At 37.8% G+C, this 20,316-nt stretch overlaps 1 long non-coding RNA gene across 1 annotated transcript; it reads right to left on the reverse strand.

Annotated features, from left to right (window-relative positions):
- Positions 1–16,899: 16,899 nt before the first annotated feature.
- Positions 16,900–19,490, reverse strand: LOC132140269 (uncharacterized). The gene is made up of 3 exons (XR_009433750.1): positions 19,398–19,490; positions 17,717–17,920; positions 16,900–17,591 (listed from the first exon to the last, which is right to left on the reverse strand). It is a non-coding gene; the product is annotated as an uncharacterized LOC132140269 (long non-coding RNA).
- Positions 19,491–20,316: the final 826 nt, after the last annotated feature.

Genomic DNA, 20,316 nt, shown 5'->3' on the forward strand with positions numbered 1-20,316 from the left:
AGCAATGGCACAAACCCGGGACCCAGGTGATGCTGCTCAACACTATCACAATTAATTGTTCATTTACACATTATAATATAATCCTACATCTTCTTTAAGTTGTGTTCTTGTTCTCACATCAACTTCCAATAACACAGATAGTGCAGAATCTTTTCTTATGAAAATAGGTAAATCATTGAGCTAAAGTAAACTAAATACAGCACAAATTAGTTCTTATACAACATTCATTTACAGGGCTTTAAGCCTGGTCCAACAAATGAAATGGTGGTATTGTCAGCTAGGCCCAAGGAGAGAAGATTGGCAGAAGGCATCAGGTAAGGTGTAGAAATGGGAAGTTGTTTTACTACATGCATGTGTTGGAAATATGTATTAAAAATGTAAAATACTTTTTTTCAGAATGGTTTATGATCACTGTAATCGACACATTACATGAACCTTTAATTAACACTGTGTGCATGTCTTTTATGTATGTTTTCAGGAGCAACCTGTATAAAGCTGCCTGTAACCAGACCTGTTGCCTTCCAGACATGTCAGTTCTACGGGTGAAGGATATTTACGAAGGCATGTCGAAAGAAACTGCTCCTTTAATAGCCACCATGGGGATTTCAGGGGATGTGCCTTTAGTTGACAGCGCTTTTGGAAAAGTCCAAGAAGGAAGTTTACTGTCCTATCAACTTCCAGCATGGAGCCCTCCAAAGACCTGTCCACATAGCACTGCACCACCACGACCATACTTACCCCTGGATGGCTACTGTCTAGGTCCCTCAGAGTGCTGTTTTGTGTTGACTCACCATCAGCAGATGCACATGACTACTCATTTATTGTCATCTAATATAAATACTAAAGTTATTTTTATGTGTATCAATTTATTTCTAAAGAAGTTTGCCATGTGAGAGGGCAGTCCTCAGCGGCGAGTCTAGCGGTGAGAATTTTGAGGTCAGGCTATCAGTCTGCAGAAATGAAGAGGGGCCTTCAGATGGAGCCCAAAGCTATTGAGGAATACTGCTGCATTCAGGAGGTAAATCACTACCCTTGTGGTTTTATCATCCACCCCGATGCACCTTGGCTTGGCTCATCACCAGATGGGTTGGTGTACGACCCTAAAGCTGATCCTGTGTTTGGACTGGTAGAAGTGAATTGCCCAAATTTGAGAAGCTATGTGGACTGTGCCTACCTTAGGGTCTCTGGTGGAGTGCTACAGCTCAAACAGTCTCACACTTACTACTGGCAGGTGCAGGGCCAACTTTTCATTTCCGGGATGAAGTGGTGTGATTTTGTTGTGTTTACTGAAGACGACATGTTCATACAAAGAATATACAGAGATGAGGGAGTCATTAAAACAATGAAGCAAAAGGTTGATTACTTTTACTTTTACTTTTATCTTCCAACACTTTTGGCTTGAAACGTTTCAATCCATTCAATCAGTTTCCATCAATTTGTACATATTTTTTGGCCCATGTTTTATTTTGAACTGTTTCCACAAATGTACTGGTTCTGTTGTTAACTGATTAAATTACGTATTTTCGTAAACATGTTATTTGTTCGTGTTCTGAATTTATACTTCATTAGTTAACAAATAATGAAAAGTTAAATACAATTAACAAAGAGTACAAAACAGAAATAATGTAAAAACAACAAAAGTAATTATAATACAGTTAATCAGATTTTTTGTGAATAGATTTTAAGTTTAAACTATGAGATGAATGATATATACAGAGAATAAATCTAGAGGCATGTTTAAGATATATTTACAAGGATTAAAAGAGGATAAAAACAAGAGGCACTTTTACTTAGCCCAAGCTTTTACAAGTGGCCCACTCTGATAATTTAACAGTAGGCATGCAACTGCATTAAGCTGATTTATGTTACCAAACATGTTTAAGGGGATGACCGTATCAAAGAATTTAAATTCCTTCAGTCTACGAATTAGGCGCTCAATGTGCACTCTAAGATGTGCAATAGATTGGGTCTCCCTGACCTCGTGCTTTGGCATCTGAGGTCTCCCAGCGAGGAATGCAGGCCTGTACACTTTACAGGGCACACAGTCATCCACAAGGAAGCCTCTGTCGACCATAATTGCCATATCTGGCCTAAGCAGAGTAAGAATACCTGACTCTACAAAGATCTGTTTGTCACTTACTGAGCCGGCAAAAAGGGAGGAAACAAAGGTTACAGCGCCATGGGGGGCCATGCCAATCATTCCCTTCAGGGTACAGTGGGACTTATAGTTTGAGTATACCTCACTCTGAAGTAAAGGGGAGGAGGGTGTTTGACACCGGAGCTCTGTGCAGTCCAGAATTGTGGTGGTGTCTGGGTAGTCTTCAAACTCTGATGGCAAGTGTTCCTTAATTTTGTCTTGAGTCATCCAAATGCATTGTGAACCAAGAACAGAGAACAGAAAATTGCTCCAGGTCAGAATGATTCTGCTTACAGTAGACTGATGCACCCCATACCGCTCAGCTAGGTCCCTAGGAAGAGGAACAGTTCATCTATTGCCTGTAAGGACTGACAGATCACAACACAATTACATGTATATGTAATTGTCAAAACTAGTAGGTGTACAGTACAACAACAGACATCTGATGGTGTGGAATTTATTTCCATTCATTCTACATTCGAATTCTAAAAGTAGTGTTGGTCATAATGTGAACATCCTGGCTTCAGAAATTAGAAGTCCAACCATGTATTGAACAAGTATATGATAGGATGCATAAATTCTGTAGCTGGAGAGTTTGGTCATAATAGCACAGACAACAGACTTACCATGGAAGCACGCTTTTCAGATTCAACGTTTGCAGTTCCTGTTCTGGTTACCCGAACCATGAATCTCAGTGATGGTTCAATCACCTGCCAAAACCGCATCAGATGATCATAAGATGAAAACCTGTAAATAGTGAAATGTGAAAATGTCAAAGCATTGACATTTCTTGCATTTAGCACCATACATATTATTACATTTATACACACCAGGTCAGAGGTGAACCTGAAGTAGGAAGTGACTTGCACTGGTCTATTTGACATGCTGATTATATTTAATCTTCAATGTTTGTGGTTTGGACACCCTAGTGCAAAAAAAACCTAAACCAAAATGTTTTTAAAATAATTGATTTCATACTAAGTATACTACAAATCGATATTTACTGACATAATGCTTGAAGCTTAGGATATAAATATTACAATTAAACTTTATTTGGAGTACTTCTTTAATGCACGATGCACATTAAGCCTAAAAAGTTTTTTAACATTAAATAATTTTATTTTAAATACAATTAGTAAAGATAGTATGATCACTGTATAATATCAGTCTTTAAATGCAAGATATTTAAAGTGTTCTTAAAGTATAATGCATTTTATTAAATTAAATATGTCTACATACCTGGTGTAGAAACGGATGTCACTGTCAGATCCTGTAAATCGCTGCAGCCCAAAAACGCTGTTTGAGTGACATCTGTTCCATCTGCTGCCTCACATGGTCGATTTCTTCGCGAAGCCTTTCGTTTTCTTCCAGAACCGAGTCAACAAACGCGGGCTGCGGTGCTGTGCTGTAATCGTGGTCGTTGGTAGATATACGTTCATAATATTCCCCAGTTTCCATACTCTCTGGTCTCGTTCTCCTTTCCCAAACCCCAAGCCTTCTCTCTCCAAGAGAGTAATTATTCCAAGGGAACAGTACAGGTACGGCACCAGACTTCAGCCTTCGCCTCCCGCCGACTTCAGCAGGCTCCTTGAGCTCTTCTGGCACAAAGTGCCGACTACAGTCGCGTGTATGGTGATATATAATAAAATTGTCTCTTCTTATATTTATTATCTATTTCTTTCGCTGTTGTACGTCTGAAGGGAAAGTGTGAATACTTATGACTGAATTGAATTTCGCTGAGGATGAACACTGAGGGACACAACAGTGCTCAGCTGACGTTCCCTCACAGCGCTGAAATTTAAATGCCTTTTTCATTTCCGTTAACCTAAGTTATTACTTTATTTTCACGTAGATATTGAATAAATAATAAATTAAATAAATAAGTTCCAGTTCAAACTTTATCTATAAACCACTAGAGTCTCAAGGAGTTGGATTTGAAGGTGCCGCCCACTAACCTAAAAGTACCACAACATCAAATGACGTTCCACCGGAAGTTCACGGGCTCACTTATCTTTATGCGGAAGTTAAAAAGAACGCTCCGTGCATATAGTCCATTGTCTTATTTTAAATTCCTTTGCTCCGGTCAGCTCTGTGTTTAATAAAAATAAATGGATATAAATAAACACAATACAAAGAACATTTCCCTCCGCTACCCTGAAAAATGAAATAACTGCAGTACAAGTAAAACTCCAGATTTGCAGCATAGTGAAGTACAGATGCAATATAACTGCAGTTCAGTGATATGCTAAAATGCATGTGAAAATTTCAGATGCAAAGACTTCTAAGTCTGATTAAATTAAATGTATTTATTTATTTTATTTTTTTTGAGCATTTTCTTAAATAAAGCTGATCAGGTTCAGTAATTTCACTTCAGTCTTTATACAGTCCCTGTGCTGTGGTCACGGTATATTTGCAAGTGTTTTTTTTTTGTAATGTAAAAGTCCTATAAAATATTCGTATAAAATATTTTTGTACAAAACAATATCTGCCTATGGAATATTGCACGCGCATAGATTAATATCCCTGCGCGTGAGAGCTTTCTTAGGTCGTTGTCATGACAACGAGTCTCGCGAACAGCTGATTACTGTTTACGAAGTCGTGTCAAAGTCCTTGGTCGTGTCTACTGCAGGATGGAAATAAAAGAAGAAAATAGCCTTATCGTTATCTTATCATTATCATGTGTTTTTATTTAGGCTCAATTTCACTAATTTACATGCTGCAACTTTGTGTGATTTTCAATTAAATATCTGATTAATAAAATCGATTGTTTTTCTCCTCTAATCCGCACACATGAAGACTGATGATGCTTATCAAATACGAGTCTATAATTTTAAGTCCTTTTTAATTGACTTGTGTGGATCGGCTTTAAAAAAAGAAAGAAAGAAAAAGCAGTGAACAAAGTAATATCCTTGTATGATTTCCTTCACTCTCCAGTCCAGCGGGTGGCGCTAACCACTTACATTTGTTTGCCGAACACCATTAAACCTCAGAGGAAGAAGATTAGTTTCACCGTGGTCTGTTTTGTTTGTCACGCTGTTTCAATACAGTGTGTTCACAAATGCGCTTCTGTAAATAGAGAAATACCGTTTTTTAATCAGGTCAGCAGTAAATTCCTGTAATATTCTCATCCTCACAGTCGAGAATAAGTTTTGAATCAATCTGGAGGAGTATCATCTGAACTGAGATCTGCTGCTGTGAAGATGGAGTTTGTTAAAGAGGAGAGAGAAGAGAACACGACTGAACCAGAAACCTGGAGAATAAAACAAGAGGAACCAGAAACCAGAATAAAACAAGAGGAACCAGAAACATGGAAAATAGAACACGAAGAACCAGAAACACGGAAAATAGCACACGAGGAACCAGAAACCTGCAGAATAAAACACGAAGAACCAGAAACATGGAAAATAGAACACGAGGAACAAGAAACCCAGAGAATAACACACGAGGAACCAGAAACCTGCAGAATAAAACTGGATCAAGGAGGTTAGTGTTTATTCTTCATACATCTTTAATGACTGTTTGTCTATAAAATTAAATTAACAAAGAAAAGCTTAAAACTGAATGGTACTGAGAAGTAAATCCCAAGAAAACAACAGTGGTGGAAAAACACAGCCAAAAAATAATAAAGCTATGTATTATGTATAGCAAAGTAAACTGAAGACATCAAATGTCAAATAAAGGAAAAAAAGAATGCATAGAAATCACTTTGTAATTAATTATTGCATGAATTCTTCCACTCAGCTTTTGTTGTCAGTTTTGCAACATGCAAATGATCATGTATGGTGTTATACATAAAGCAGCTGTTTTAGAAAGAGAGGGTCAAAATCATATTGGCACTCTAAGAAAATATGATCAAAGAAGGTTGTGAAAGATAAAATTTACTTTTGGAATAAAAAAAATTTAACTTAACAATGCAGATATATTTTCACAGGTTTATTTGTTCATATCAACTAAGGTTGCCAATAATTTTGATAAATAAAGACTGGAAACACGAGGTTAATCTGAAGTCAATCCTGAAGTAATTCTAGTCTTTCTCCAAGAAAATAAGCCTATTAATTTCTGGACTAGACCAAGACCGTTTCTCAAACGGAAGGCTGCATCCTCCGGAGATTGCATTTGCATGCTGCATACATCAAGTCCGTGAGTCATACGCATTACAACAATTCATGCATAACTGAGAATAATGTTCAAATTTATAACTGTTAATATTCTAAAATAAGGATGCAGGCTTCCGTTTGAGAGAAACCCATCTGAAATCGGGCTGGGCGAAACGCCCCAAATTTATATCACAATATGTGTGTTAAATCGGCCCACACAATATAAACAACAATAAAAAAATCCTCAGAAAAACTGCCAAGAATCATAAAGATCATAAAATTGGCAAATTCTGCCACAAACAACTGAATGGTCACCTTTTATTTTTGTTTTCATGAAAACGTATAATTTGCAGATGTTTTTAAGCCTTGCCAACTTAAACATTCAAAAGGATTTAAAGCACTCAAACACAAGATGCGGAAAAACTCAACTGAGTACTTGTGTAAGGTCCAGGCACTCGGCCCAAGGAAGGTATCCGGTGCTGGATGAAGGTTTCCTGTGTTTGGTCTTTCAGCGCGTAGTTATTCAGTTTAGGTTAAACTCAAATCTGACTCCATTTTATTATTTAATCTGACTCCATTTTAGTATGACCTTGAATTTAGCTTGAAATGCAAATTGGTTGTATGCCTTTTTAATTAGTATTCTTCTGACATTTGATTATTCTAGTAAACTCTTTACTTTTATATTAACTCATTCATTCGGGTGCTCATGTTGCTAACAAGGATACAATTTAATCTACTAGAGTCAATAATTACAGAGTAAAACAGAATAAAATCAAATGTAACCATTTATTATCATTCAGGTAAATATGTGTTCTGCCAATTACATATCCAATTGAAACACATCAAATCATATCAATACAAAACATCAAATTCTCAAAGATGAATCTTAAAGTAAAATATGCATACTTGACCTTAGAAAATACATAGTATGAAGTGAAGAGACACACAACACACTACGGGCTTTCTGGCTACATAATCGCCCTGATCCTCTTGCCGCAATCGTTCAAATACCTCAGACCAAGACAAACATCCCCCGAGATGAAGACAGAAACTAACAATTGGAATTTGATTAGGTCAGGTCCCAGACCAGGGTAGTTTACACCTTAATGGGAACAGAAGGTAATTTACATGGAAGACCCTGGAAAAGGGCACTCCCATTACAGCAATCAAATTATCTCTTAACTCTTTAGATCTGTATCTTTTAATCTACTTTTCTAAGGTTGAGACCATTGTACCAGTTGCCCCGAGACAATACAAATGACACCAAACATGACTGTAAATATAACTTGCATTAATGCAGAATATTATACTATTGGCAATTCTGAGTGAAACTAAGTGGAGGGGGTGTGATGGTGAGGTGTGAACTGCTAGGTGTGGTGCATCTTCGATTGGCACCGTTATTTATGATGGAGGGTATTCAAGAGAGTGTTCAAGTGTTAATTATCAGGAAAGTCCTTTGTTTTCTTAGGAAGTGGTCCCTCAGTCCAGACGGTCCCGCTCCAGTCTTAAACTTGCGCGCCGCGTCTCACGGACATCAACACTGAATCAAGTTTTTCTTTATGTCCTCCTGCACCTGCATGAACAAATACAAATCACAGTTTAAACATGCAAACAGAAAATGTGAAAAAGCCCAATTCAGCACCCCGTTTAGTGTTCTGTGTGCATCTGTGTGCAGAGAGACTCGTCTCAAAGCCCTTGAACAATGAATTTGCCTCTTCTTGCTCTTGTACAGACAAATACACACAAAATTACCAACAAGTCCTCCAACTCATACGACTATATTCGTCTGCACCTTTCCTCAAATACGACCCACTGGAGTGACTCCTAAAATAGTGCCCCTAAAGGCAGCCAGAGAACATTCCCACACACATTCACCTTTCTACGAAATCGAGGCTATTACAGGTATGTTATCACTGAACCTTGATGTAAGGATTTGAGAACAAAGTAATATGTAGGGCGCTTTGTGTTGTTTTATCTTCGTTTGTGGTGATTTAGTTTCATAGGTATTTAGGCTACTTGGGAATAATTTTAGAAAGGACTTTGAGAAATATCCAAAATTAAATGGGAAAAGTTAGACCGCATGAACATCATAAGTGACCGTAAACTTTGCTTTTATTCGAATCTGTCATTACAAAAAAAAATATTCGAAAGAGACTAATCTTAATTACTGGACAAATTTTAGGCCTATAATTCTGTCTATTCAAGAGAACGTATTCGTCGTGTTTAAAATCAACAAGGGACTCTATTTTTCCCAATATTTTAACATGTTTGTGGGTCTGATCAATTGAACTGGTCACATCATCAAGTTAGTATGTTGTGAAATTAATTGGAAATGTTGTGGTTAAGGGATAGTGTAAAAAGTCCACACATTTTGTTAGAATGAACAGGTGTCCATATTTGGTTCATCTGACTCGATCCTGCAAATAGGCCTACTTTTAATTAGAATATTTCACATCAAAATTACATTTCAGTTCATTATTAATAGAATGCATATCATATTTCAGATCATATTTTCCAGAAATATCAAATTGTGGAGATAAATAATTATAATACTAATACATGTAAATGTTTCACTCTCTATGTGTGTTTTTGCCCCTGTGACCCAGTTGGGGGTTCGTTGCCTCGCTCAAGGGCACCTAAGTTGTGGTATTGAGGGCCCGAGACTCGAACCCACAACCTTAGGGTTAGGAGTCAAACTCTCTAACCATTAGGCCACAACTTTCCCACCATAGTAAATTGTGCTTTTTTTCTCTCTCTGATTCCTACATACAGGTGCAAAGCCAGGAACAGAACAAACATACAAGGCTAGAGGACCGAAAACAAAGGTGATTATTAACCAAAGTAATCTGATGTAGAATTGTATCCTCTTAAACATAATCATACATCATATCATATTTACCAAACACAGTGCATCAATGGTTTTTGTGTAAGGTCGCATGGATCCATAGGGATCTGACTGTGTTTCTGCAACTCTACTTTTATGCATTTATGGATATCTAAATCTGTGGTGGACTTCTGTAGATTATTTATCATTAAAGGGATAGTTCACCCAAAAATGAAGATATTTTCATTAATTACTCACCCTCATGTCATTCCAAACCCATAAGACCTTCATTCATCTTCGGATCACAAAAGAAGATATTTTGGATGAAATCCGATAGTATCTGATCCACACATAGAAAGTCATTGCACCTTTTGACATTGAGAAAGGTGGTTAAAACATGGTTAAAACAGTCAAAGTGGACATCAAAAGGTGCAATGACGTTGCTACCCTCGGACTTCATCCAAAATAACTCAATTTGTTTTCTGAAGATGAATTAAGGTCTTATGGGTTTGGAACGACATGAGGGAGAGTAATTAATGACAGAGGTTTTGAAAGTTAGGTCAGTGTGGTGACAGTGTTTTCGAAGACAACATGGATGAGAGTGAAAAAATATTTCTTATCCCCTCATAATATAGCATGCAGTGCTCTAATTATCATGTAACGTGTTTTTGTTGTTGTTGTTTTCTTATTTTTTACAGATGCCTACTCTAAAGGATTGCTACTCATGCAGGAAAAAAATCGGAGTAGCCAGCAAAACATGTTCACACTGTAGGGCCAAACAACCATATAAGCAAATGCTTGAGAAAAGAAAGAAACGGCTCACCCAGGAATGGAAAGACAGACAAAAAAAAAACAGCAGTGTGAACAAAGTTTACGATGCAACAAATCTATTAGTAGGTTTATCTTTCAAATGTTATTCATAAAATAATAGGTAAATAATCCCTGGTCTTTAATGTTTTACACGTTCATTTCTAGATTTACACACAGACGTTTCAGCAAATATTTTTCAGTGTGCACACCGATTAAAATGTAACACTGTGTCTACACCAGACGCAACTTGTATCGTGTCGCATCGTGCCACGCTGCAACAGCTAAAAGCTGTCTACACTGAATGTTACAATCTGATCATTGAAAAACACTTGGACTACGTCAGAAATAAGGAGCGGTCACACTAGACGTTGAACGTGCAAATTGTTTTGGGGTGCCGCTGCCAATATGAGCAGGAGCAGGATACAACATCGGGCACCAAGGTTTCCCCTCAGTTACCACAACATGGATTCCGATGTCCTTGTACTGTGTCTTTTGTGACAGAGAGAGAGAGAACAATAGAAGACGCATTCAACGCCATCACAAAAGACACCGTACAAGCACTTCGCATAAAAACAAAAACTGTCCACATTTAAAAGTACCATCTGCTCCTGTTTTCCTTTGACACCGCAAACCATGCAGCTATTTTTAGTAGATTTGTATAATCTTTTAAAGATGATAAGCTGTGCTACGGTCAAAATTAACGCTTCCTCCATTTTTTTATTTCTGTACAGAGAGGTCACGTATAGGGATGCACGATCATGATTTTTCATGCCCGATTCCGATACCGATTTTTTTCTTTTCTTTTTTTCTTTAAGCAACAAACAAGAAAGAAAGAAATTATACATAAACAAGATGTTTATTTGGTATTTAATAGGCCAAACTAGCTTTTGGCTATTGAAAACAATAACCGTAATCATCTGAAAGTAACGGCAGTAACTGCACAGTTAGCTTTTGTTTTTGAATTGGGTTGAAACTACATAGAACTGGCCTTAAATTAAAAGATTAACTGTAACCATGTGAAATTAAAAGCAACAACTGCATAGTTCTACAATCCAATCAACACACATTCAATAAGATGTTTCTTAATCAGCATTCAGTATTTGTTTTAGTTTTTAATTTGGTTTTAAATAAAAAAAAAAAGGTATTTACCGGTGTGACTAAATAAAAGTATGCTATATAAATACATTATTCCAAAATGTTAAAATCAAATAATGTAAAAAAAAAAAAAAAAAAAACAGATGCAGTTTAATTCATCCAATTAAAAAAAATAGGGTAATGATTCACATCTATATCTTTTTACTTGAACCAATGAAAAATAAATAACTATTGACTCAATTAAAAAAAAATATATATATATGTATTTTCCTGACTATAAGTCGCACTTTTTTTCATAGTTTGGCTGGTCCTGCGACTTCTAGTCCGGTGCGACTTATTTATCAAAATTAATTTGACATGAACCAAGAGAAAACATTACCGTCTACAGCCGCGAGAGGGCGCTCTATGCTGCTCAGTGCTCCTGTAGCATACACTGAAAACATAGAGCGCCCTCTCGCAGCTGGAGACGGTAATGTTTTCTCTTGGTTCTTGGGTCTAAATAAATGCGACTTATAGTCCAGTGCGACTTATATATGTTTTTTTCCTCACGTAGTGATGTATTGATCTTCTACTGGTCACACGTCTTCACGTGATGCGAATCCGCAGGTCAGAGTTAAACAAACTTGAACTTTGGAGCACAGTCTATAGAACGAGGAATTGTTTACTGCCAAGCCACATCCATTGTAGACAATATAACTGATTATAATGGGTTCTGGGGATCTTTTGACATGTCGCCTGGTGCCGCTCGCGTCCGGTGTAGACACGGTGTAACATCTGCAAGGGTAATAAAAAAATAATTTGTATAGACCAGGGTGTCTGTGTACTGTGTTTATGCACAAACTTGTAGTTAATTATCCTCTCAATTTCATTTCAGCTCCACAAGTGGGAACTTTTAGAGAGGTTCCCAGTCCTCCTCCTCGCAAGGAGAACCTCAAATGGTTTTTCTGCTGAATGCTTCTGTCCATGGAAGATGGAGACAGAAGATACTCAGGACACTTTTCTTACAATAAAGCGATCGTATGAAAGTCTTCTCAATGGTAATAAACACAAATGTGCAATGCATGCTACATTTTCACATATTGCATTTCTTTTTGGTGCATTCTCGACTGATTTGAGTTCATTTAGTCTCTCTCTAGGTTTAAAAAAAGTCTTTTAAATTTTTTTGTATTATTTGAAAATGTCTCTTCAACAGGACAAACATTTTATTTTACATGTTGGTTTCATTTATCATATACTCAACATGTTGACCTTGAAGCCACATAGGTAAAAATAAGATAAGAAAACTTTTGAGCAGGGCCTTGTACTATTTTGATCATGTCAAATTGATATTACATAATTAAATACAAACCATAATAAAACTTAGTTTATTAATTTAACACAATTATATTTTTATATTCCTGTTAAAATCAAGTTTTTCCCCAACAGAGTCTAACGCAGATAAAGAAGTGAACAGCATGGAAGAGAGTTCAGACTCACACAGCACAGAGACACAGACTCCACCAGCAGACTCCACACATCAGCTCACCTGTAATGGTAAAATCTCTTATTCAGAAGTACAAAATATGCAGAGCAGGGGTGCGAGAACCGCAGTTTCCAAAAGTCAGAGCTAGCCTACACAATCTGTGCAGTAAGGTTTCACAGTAAATCATGTAAACTGATGAAAACGGCTGATCAATAAAATGATATTGAAACGCAGAAGCACAGGAGTTTACCTGAATGTTGGAGATCTGGAGTCACTTCATTCAGAACATAATTAAAAACACAGTGATCACAAATATGAGTCAATATAAGAGAAAAGACTGAAACTGGATTGAGTGTCAATCAGATCTGCTGTTTTATTAGTAATATAATCAGTTGTTTATCAGCACAGACTCATAGCTTCAGGCTGTGATTCCATCCAAATAGAGGATAAGAAACATGTTTATTCGACATGTTTTAAGACCGTTTTTATAACACTTTCCCCAGGTTTCACAGACAAGGCTTGTCCCAGACTAAAATGCATGTTTGAGCATTTTAGCATTATAGCATTTTTTTTTAATTCTCAACTGAATTAAACTAATTACAGTATGTCAGTGGTTTTCCAAGACATTGAACTAAAGCCTAATCCAGTCTTAGTTTAAGCCCTGTCTGTGAAACTGGGCCGTATTGTTTTCATTGGTCATGTGTCTTTTACAATATCTGGTTAATAATATAGATATGCAATTTTCTGATCAGTTCCACACTGGACCAATTTCAATAGGGAACAGAGATTGTGAAGCAAATAAAATAAGTATTGATTTCGGTGATCTCTTCATTAAAGGACTGCAAGTGGAAGAAAACCGGAAAGTCAAAAAACAAGCAAAAGTGGAGAAGCGTCACCGAACAAAAGAAGTGTTTTGGCAAAATTAAATCAACTCTCATCAGCATAAGAGACAGACTCACTCTCAGGTTATAATTAAAAGGAAAGCTTTTATTCTTTGCAAAGAAGGTCAGACAGTAACACTGAGTTCCTGCAGAGTGCGACAATAGGGAGGGCAGTCCTCCTCCACCTTATATCCCTCTGCTGCGTCAAGGTTACAACAGCTGTACTTTTCCACACATAACAAGAACATGGAAAACACACTCTCTGTGGTTTGTTTCTCACACATTTAGGACTTAGGTGACCCTCTCAGGTCATTCTCAGACATCTGTTTCCCCCCATGTGTCGCCCTTCTCAACCCACACAGCAATTCTAAGAAAACACATGCATATATCGGCATACAGAAGCAATGTTAAATGAATTTTTCCACCACAGGAGAAACCTGGAGTACCAGCTGAATATGAATTTCACATTGAGAACTGTAATAAAGCTGATGTGAAAACAGTAAACTTTGAATAAGAGAATAATGAGATGGCTGAATATAATAGGATTCATCTTGAGCTACAAACATTGACAGATTACTTCACTAAAGCTCCAGCTCTAAAATGATAGATGTATGTTTTGTTTATGTTGAGGTTTAAGTTGCTATGTGCTTTTTTAATTACTTATGAGTTATTGTCTACTAATAAAGCCAAGCTATTACAAATGGTGATGCGTTAAAACTTTACTTAAAGAAAAGTCTTCTGAGTTATTATTCATTTATGAGTAACATATTATTCTGGAACTGAATATTTCTTCGACTCATCCTGCTTTCATGACTCTCAGTCTAGTCCTGTATCTTCTTCCTCTCCTGTCTCCTTTTCCGCCCCTCTCCTGTGTCTTTATCCACTGTAGAACTATGCATTTATTTCCTTTAATTTCACATGGTTACAGTTAATCTTTTCATTTAAGGCCAGTTCTCTGTAGTTTCAACCCAATTCAAAAACAAAAGCTAAATGCTGATGTCTGTACCATCTATGTTTGTATTGAATGTAGGCTTCTTACTGTGCAGTTACTGCCGTTAATTTCAGATGGTAATGGTTATTGTTTTCAACATAAGCCAGTTTGGCCTATTAAATACCAAATTAACATCTTCTTTATGCACACTTTCCTTCTTTCTTGTTTGTTGCTTTAAAAAAAATACTCAAAACACTTCTGGAACTGGAATTTCATTTGAAATCATGCTTTTTATTTTTTATCTTTTTTCAACGACTCTTAGTTTCAAGTATTTTTTTTTTTTTTATCAAGCATTTTCTGAGAACTGCATTATATTTGTGTTGTCTTGAACAATGAAAAATAAAATTAAATAAAAAATAAAATTGATTCTGAAAAACTAAAAATCACTGAAAAATGTTGTTCTGATTGTAATGTGAATAATTAAATGCTCCGCTGAATGCATATTTTCAAACAATTAAATGATATAATGCACAAAATATATGGATTATGTTTTGAAACCGATATCATTATCCCATGGTATAATAAAAAAATGCACACATAGCTGAAACCTTGTGTCTTACTGCACAGTGTCAAGATAGTATTGATATCCCAGAAATGAACAATGTGACTAACTCTTTCTGCAATATCTGAAATCTACACCAATACAATCTGCCTCTCTCTTTCGTCTCCGAGTGAGTTTGACAATCATCCGTCTCCTGTCAATTACAGTCTGAATGTCTGCGCAGGATTGCAGGTATTCCGCATTATTATAAAATTATTCCCACACAAATGTGGCGAGCGCTGTATTGTTTGAGAACGCTGTCATGTAATCGCAGAAAACTGGATGCGAGCTCTCATTAGGCCTAACTTATACAAATGAATTGCTTGTGCGCAGAATGTGTGCAGTCGCGATCTCTCCGTGCTTTTAAAGTAGAAATAATTTCTCTTTAGTCCTGGATTTAACTTTGTCAGAATAGATCCACACCTGACCGATGAAAATCCTTCTAGATGTTTTATTGGCTGTAAGTAAAATGCACCAGAAAGTCTTTCAACAATCAAAGATGGAACTTTAATTTCTTTACAATGTAAATTTATGATAGAAATGTTTTGGAATGGGATATTTGTCTGATTTGTACATATAAATATCCTAACTACTGTCTGCATCACTACATTTTGCAGTCATTACAGGTCAAAGCCATCTGATGTTCATTTATCTACATAAATAGGCCTAACATATTGTATATGGCTTTTAAATCTTTGCTTGTAAAAATTCAGTATGGTCATATTTTGAATACCTCAACTGAATTGAGGTCATTTGGTCCATTATTTTTGTATATTCAGTTTGAAATCAAATTTGAAATCAAGCTTCCTTGTGCTGTAAGTTACCCTATTTTAACGACACAAATACACAGAATGAGCAAATGTTTAAGATTGAGATTTTTGTAATGGTAATTGGGGGCATAATATTTATGTGTGTAAGTAAAAGCCTATGTAAAATCTATTCATCATATAAAGTGAATGTGTCTTTTTAGAAGACTTGGATTGAACCAGTTTCAAAGTTTGAAATAATGAGTGCCTTGAAAAAATGGATGGACAAAAAAATATCTACAGGTATATGGCAGTATTATGTGGTAGTTTTGCCAATGGTATTGAAAATTATTGTACATCATGAAATCAAAAACAACCCTAATTTATTTTTAGTGCACAGAAAACATACTGTCATTTCATCTCAAACTAAATTTGCACCGCAAAAAAGCAGAAATCACACCTTTTAATGCTGACAGCCAAGTTACTGGCTTGTCATGTGGTATTAAAAAGTTTGCAAACTAGTGTTCCAATAAACCACTTTGAAACTCTCCTCTTATTTTATTTTTTAATATTCGTTATGAACAGAACTGTGCTATTTCAAACATACTGAAATACTTCAGACATGGAGCGAAGACGTTTCTGATATTAGTGAGCGAGGAGTGGAGCAGGGATGGGAATTGGTCAACCCAGAGCGGAGAGATTATTAAATGCTCAGAGTGTAAATTGTTGATGCTCCACTCCCCTCACATACTCTGCCGGACACCAGCACACAAATGTCACTTTTTCTTAATGACTGTCCTCCTACAGGATTTAACACAGAGTAACAGCTCACTACCAGTTACACAGATGCTGCAGCTGCAGAGAAAAACAGGGGTGTGATTCTTCCAGAAAAAATGAGGATTTATAAAGGAAAGTGTAGGACAACTTTGATATCGATAAAGCAAGGACACGTTACATTTCCTTTGCTCACTACATTTACCAGAAGCGCACGCACGACCCACACATGCTTCTGTTTTTAACCTTTAGAGGAACTAAGAGAAAAGCGTTTATGTTTGAAATATGGATTATTTTTTATTACAAAAACACAAACAATTGCAACAGAAGGCCTTCATTCACGCCGAGGAGCCGTGTTCTATGATGGATCACTGCCTTAGGAGTGACACCCATAGGAATCCATTCTAAGGCTTGGAAGATCAAAAACATTTTTTTTTTATATATAACTCCGAGTGGATTCGTCTGAAAGAAAAGATTCACCCACAACTAGGATGCTTCCAATGTGAGTAAAAGACAGGCTAATTAATATTTTTGGCTGAACTATCCCTTTAAAAGTCTTGCATTCATGGTCGTTGACGAATGTAACTTCCTCCATCTCAAGTCAACTTCCACTATTGTGTTTACCCTTTTGAACTACAAAAAAGAAGCCATATCTAAACATGATCCAGAACCACAGGCATTTTCTCTGGGCCAAGGCTCATTTATGGACTGTGGCAAAATGGAAAACTGTTCTGTGGTCAGACGAATCAAAATTTGAAGTTATTTTTGGAAAACTGGGACCCCATGTCATCTGGACTAAAGAGGACAAGGACAACCCAAGTTGTTATCAGTGTTCAGTTCAGAAGCCTGCATCTCCACAGGTCATCTGACGACATAATCCATGCTTACTCTCACCTCTCATCCCGGCAATCTGCCATGGTTTCATCTTTGCTTCCTTCCCCTAAACTGTTAGCCTCTTTTGATGCTAACAGTGCTACTGATATTTTCTGCTCCACTCTTACATCTTGTTTAGACACGGTTTGCCCCTTCACTTCCAGGCCAGCAAGTACCCCTTCTGATTTTCTCTGCGAACATCGTTCTAAGCTTAGAGCTGCTGAAAGGGTGTGGCGCAAATCCAAATATATTACTGACCTTAATGTGTATTAGTCACTCCTCTCTTCCTTCTCTAATAATGTCTCCATTGCTAAAAGGACATACTACCGTAACAAAGATAATCCACTCCAATAAGCTCACCTTTAAAATAGTAAAACATTGACCATTACATAATATACCACGATATTATATTATAACTCAGTGGTTAAATGGTATGTTTATACTTGAATGAAATTGTCACCAAAAACAAAAAAATTGTAATCTACCAGTGTACTTTCTTGGCCCAACATAAGGGATGATTTTCATGCCCATAAGCTCCTCTTCAAGAGTATTGACAGCATGAGGCAGAAGATGATTGTAGGAATGTGGCTGCTGCTCATCAATAGTTGCTGCCACATCCCGATCCTCATTCCACCTTGCAAGTCCATTCAAAAGATAAGCCTGAAAGAAGGTGTCACTAGCCAGCGTGCCTGTAAATTAAAAAAAATAAATAAAAATACCACATAAAGTTTTCATATAAATACACAAATAGCTATTCTTGCAATTCTCATAACTGTTCTGGCACACTACGACTGATACAGCGCAGCACATCAGCTTCAGATGATGGTTTCCCAGCAGCTCCTAGCTCTGCTTGCTTTGCCATCTTTAGCGCCGTCAGGTCGACCTGGTTCCACATGAAAATACAGTGGCTGAGGTCACTCATAAATGTGGCATACAACTGGTGAGAGTCAGTGGTGCAACCCACAACAAACCTCCGCTTGAAGTGCCATACATCTAACCGGATTTTCATTTGCTCCCACTTTTCAAACATCCTCCTCAAAAGAGTGTTGCCACACCAGTCTCAGTCGACATACAGTACTCCGGAGCCACCTCATCCACCCTGTGTCACTTGATAAGGCCTTCAATCATTGGCCCGAGACCAAAAGCTTCACTGGTAGTGAACACAGACATGATCTCCTGTCCATGCTCATTGCCAACATTAGTTGCCCAAGTAGCAGTGCCATAGCTGCATCCTGCTAGTTTTCTGGCCACTTTTTTAGTAGAATGCATTTTTAAGATCCGATCATATTGCGATGTGATAGTGGCTTTGATCTCATCCAGCCTTTGCAGGACATCCTGGGCATACACCTGCATCAGCCATCGGTGCTCAGGGATAGAAGGCATTGAAGGAGCAGGTTCAAATGTCACAGGCAGGATCAGGATCAGGATCAGGCAATGATAGCACAAGCAATCCCCTTGCAATCTGTCAGATACTGGACTGTCTTTTACAACCAGACATCAGCATGCCGCTTTTTCAGCTTGCGATGGATCTGGCTGCTGCTGTTTCCCAGCCCTTGCTGACACATCATTTTACTTCCTCGAAGTCACATGCAAGTTTTGATGTAAGGATGCAAGGGAACTGCACCCTGTGACTGAGATGAGATTGTGGCTCTAGCTGACAACCTTTCTCTTACATCTTTGGCAGACCAGGTAATCAGATGCCACAAACTACATCTTACAAATGGCAACCACCTGCCTGATTTTTTTGATGCGAGCCAGCTGAGGTCAGAAATTATTTTTGACAGTCTGGAAGTGGACAGGTCAGCTTCATTTGCTATAGTCTTCATGGCATCCAGAGCAGCAGGCGATGGCCAAAGTAATTCTCCAAGGAAGGAGAATCTGTGGAGGATACCACCAAAATTTGTCCAACCTACCAAAGACCAGCTCAGGATGCCCCTGTGCCGTCCACCTGAAAAGGGCCTTGGACATCAACCTCTGGTCCACTTCCAGCTGGAAGACAGACTCCTCGAGCTGAAAAAAAAAACACGAACAAAACAAAAACAGAAAATAAACACAAATAAACAAATGCAAATTCACTTTGCTTCACTTTATTATCCCTGGAAAGGGAACTTTAAATACTTTAAATAAGTATAAATCTACATGCCACATATGCCTCCTCAAACTTACCTGTCTCTGCCAGCAGTGTGCTGTCATCTATCTCAGTGGACACAGTTGGGTGGTTGAGGTTGGATTAGGGCCGCGCACTTGCCTGGGCCAAAGCTACAAAAAACGCAGGACAAACAGATAAACATGACAACTGAACAGCAATAAATACGAAACAAATCAAAAAAGTGTTGGTCAGGTTTTTCTGGTTAGGCAACTTCCTAACCAAGAGGGAGTGGAGAGAGGCAGTGGAAGTATGGGTGGTGGTACCGTGCTGGGTTGGGGGCAGGGAATACTGGCCATCGGGAGCACCGGGACGTTTCCCGGTGGCCTGACGGTCATTGTGGCCTGCTGGCTGCCGCTGTGCAGTCGATCAGGCTGACGTGCAATAGGCTGGTATGCAACTGCGAATTAATTGACGGTTTTATGAATCTACGAATCAGGCGATCTCGGAGTGAAAATGACACCACCACATGACCAAACATCAGCAAAGCACTGCCTAATTGGCTATATCCAGAGGCAGGCTTTATCTTAGAAAATCTCGCAAAAAATGGAGCGTAAACGCAAAGGAGTAGCAGATACAGAAAGGAGAAAGGCCCTGGCCACAGAAGCAGCAAGTTGCTGCAAAATCCCATCCATGTTCGCCAGAAAGGGAGCAGGTCGGTCAGAATTACATTTATATTTACTAGGGATGGGACAGTTCACTGAAAAAACCGAACCGTTCAGTTCACCACACATGGTTCAGCACGCGCTGGGACCGCTGTTCAACTTAAATCTGACAAAACATCTGTAATATGGTTTACTATAAATAGCACGTAAAACAAACAGGGTTCAAGCTAATATGTTTCTGCTGATGGAAGCACATTCTGGATTCCCAGACATTACAACGGCGATAAAAAAAAAAAAAAAACCTGGGCAAATCATTGACTCTTGTTCAATACTA

This window comes from Carassius carassius, chromosome 1 (assembly GCF_963082965.1).
Source record: "Carassius carassius chromosome 1, fCarCar2.1, whole genome shotgun sequence".
Classification (NCBI taxonomy): domain Eukaryota; kingdom Metazoa; phylum Chordata; class Actinopteri; order Cypriniformes; family Cyprinidae; genus Carassius; species Carassius carassius.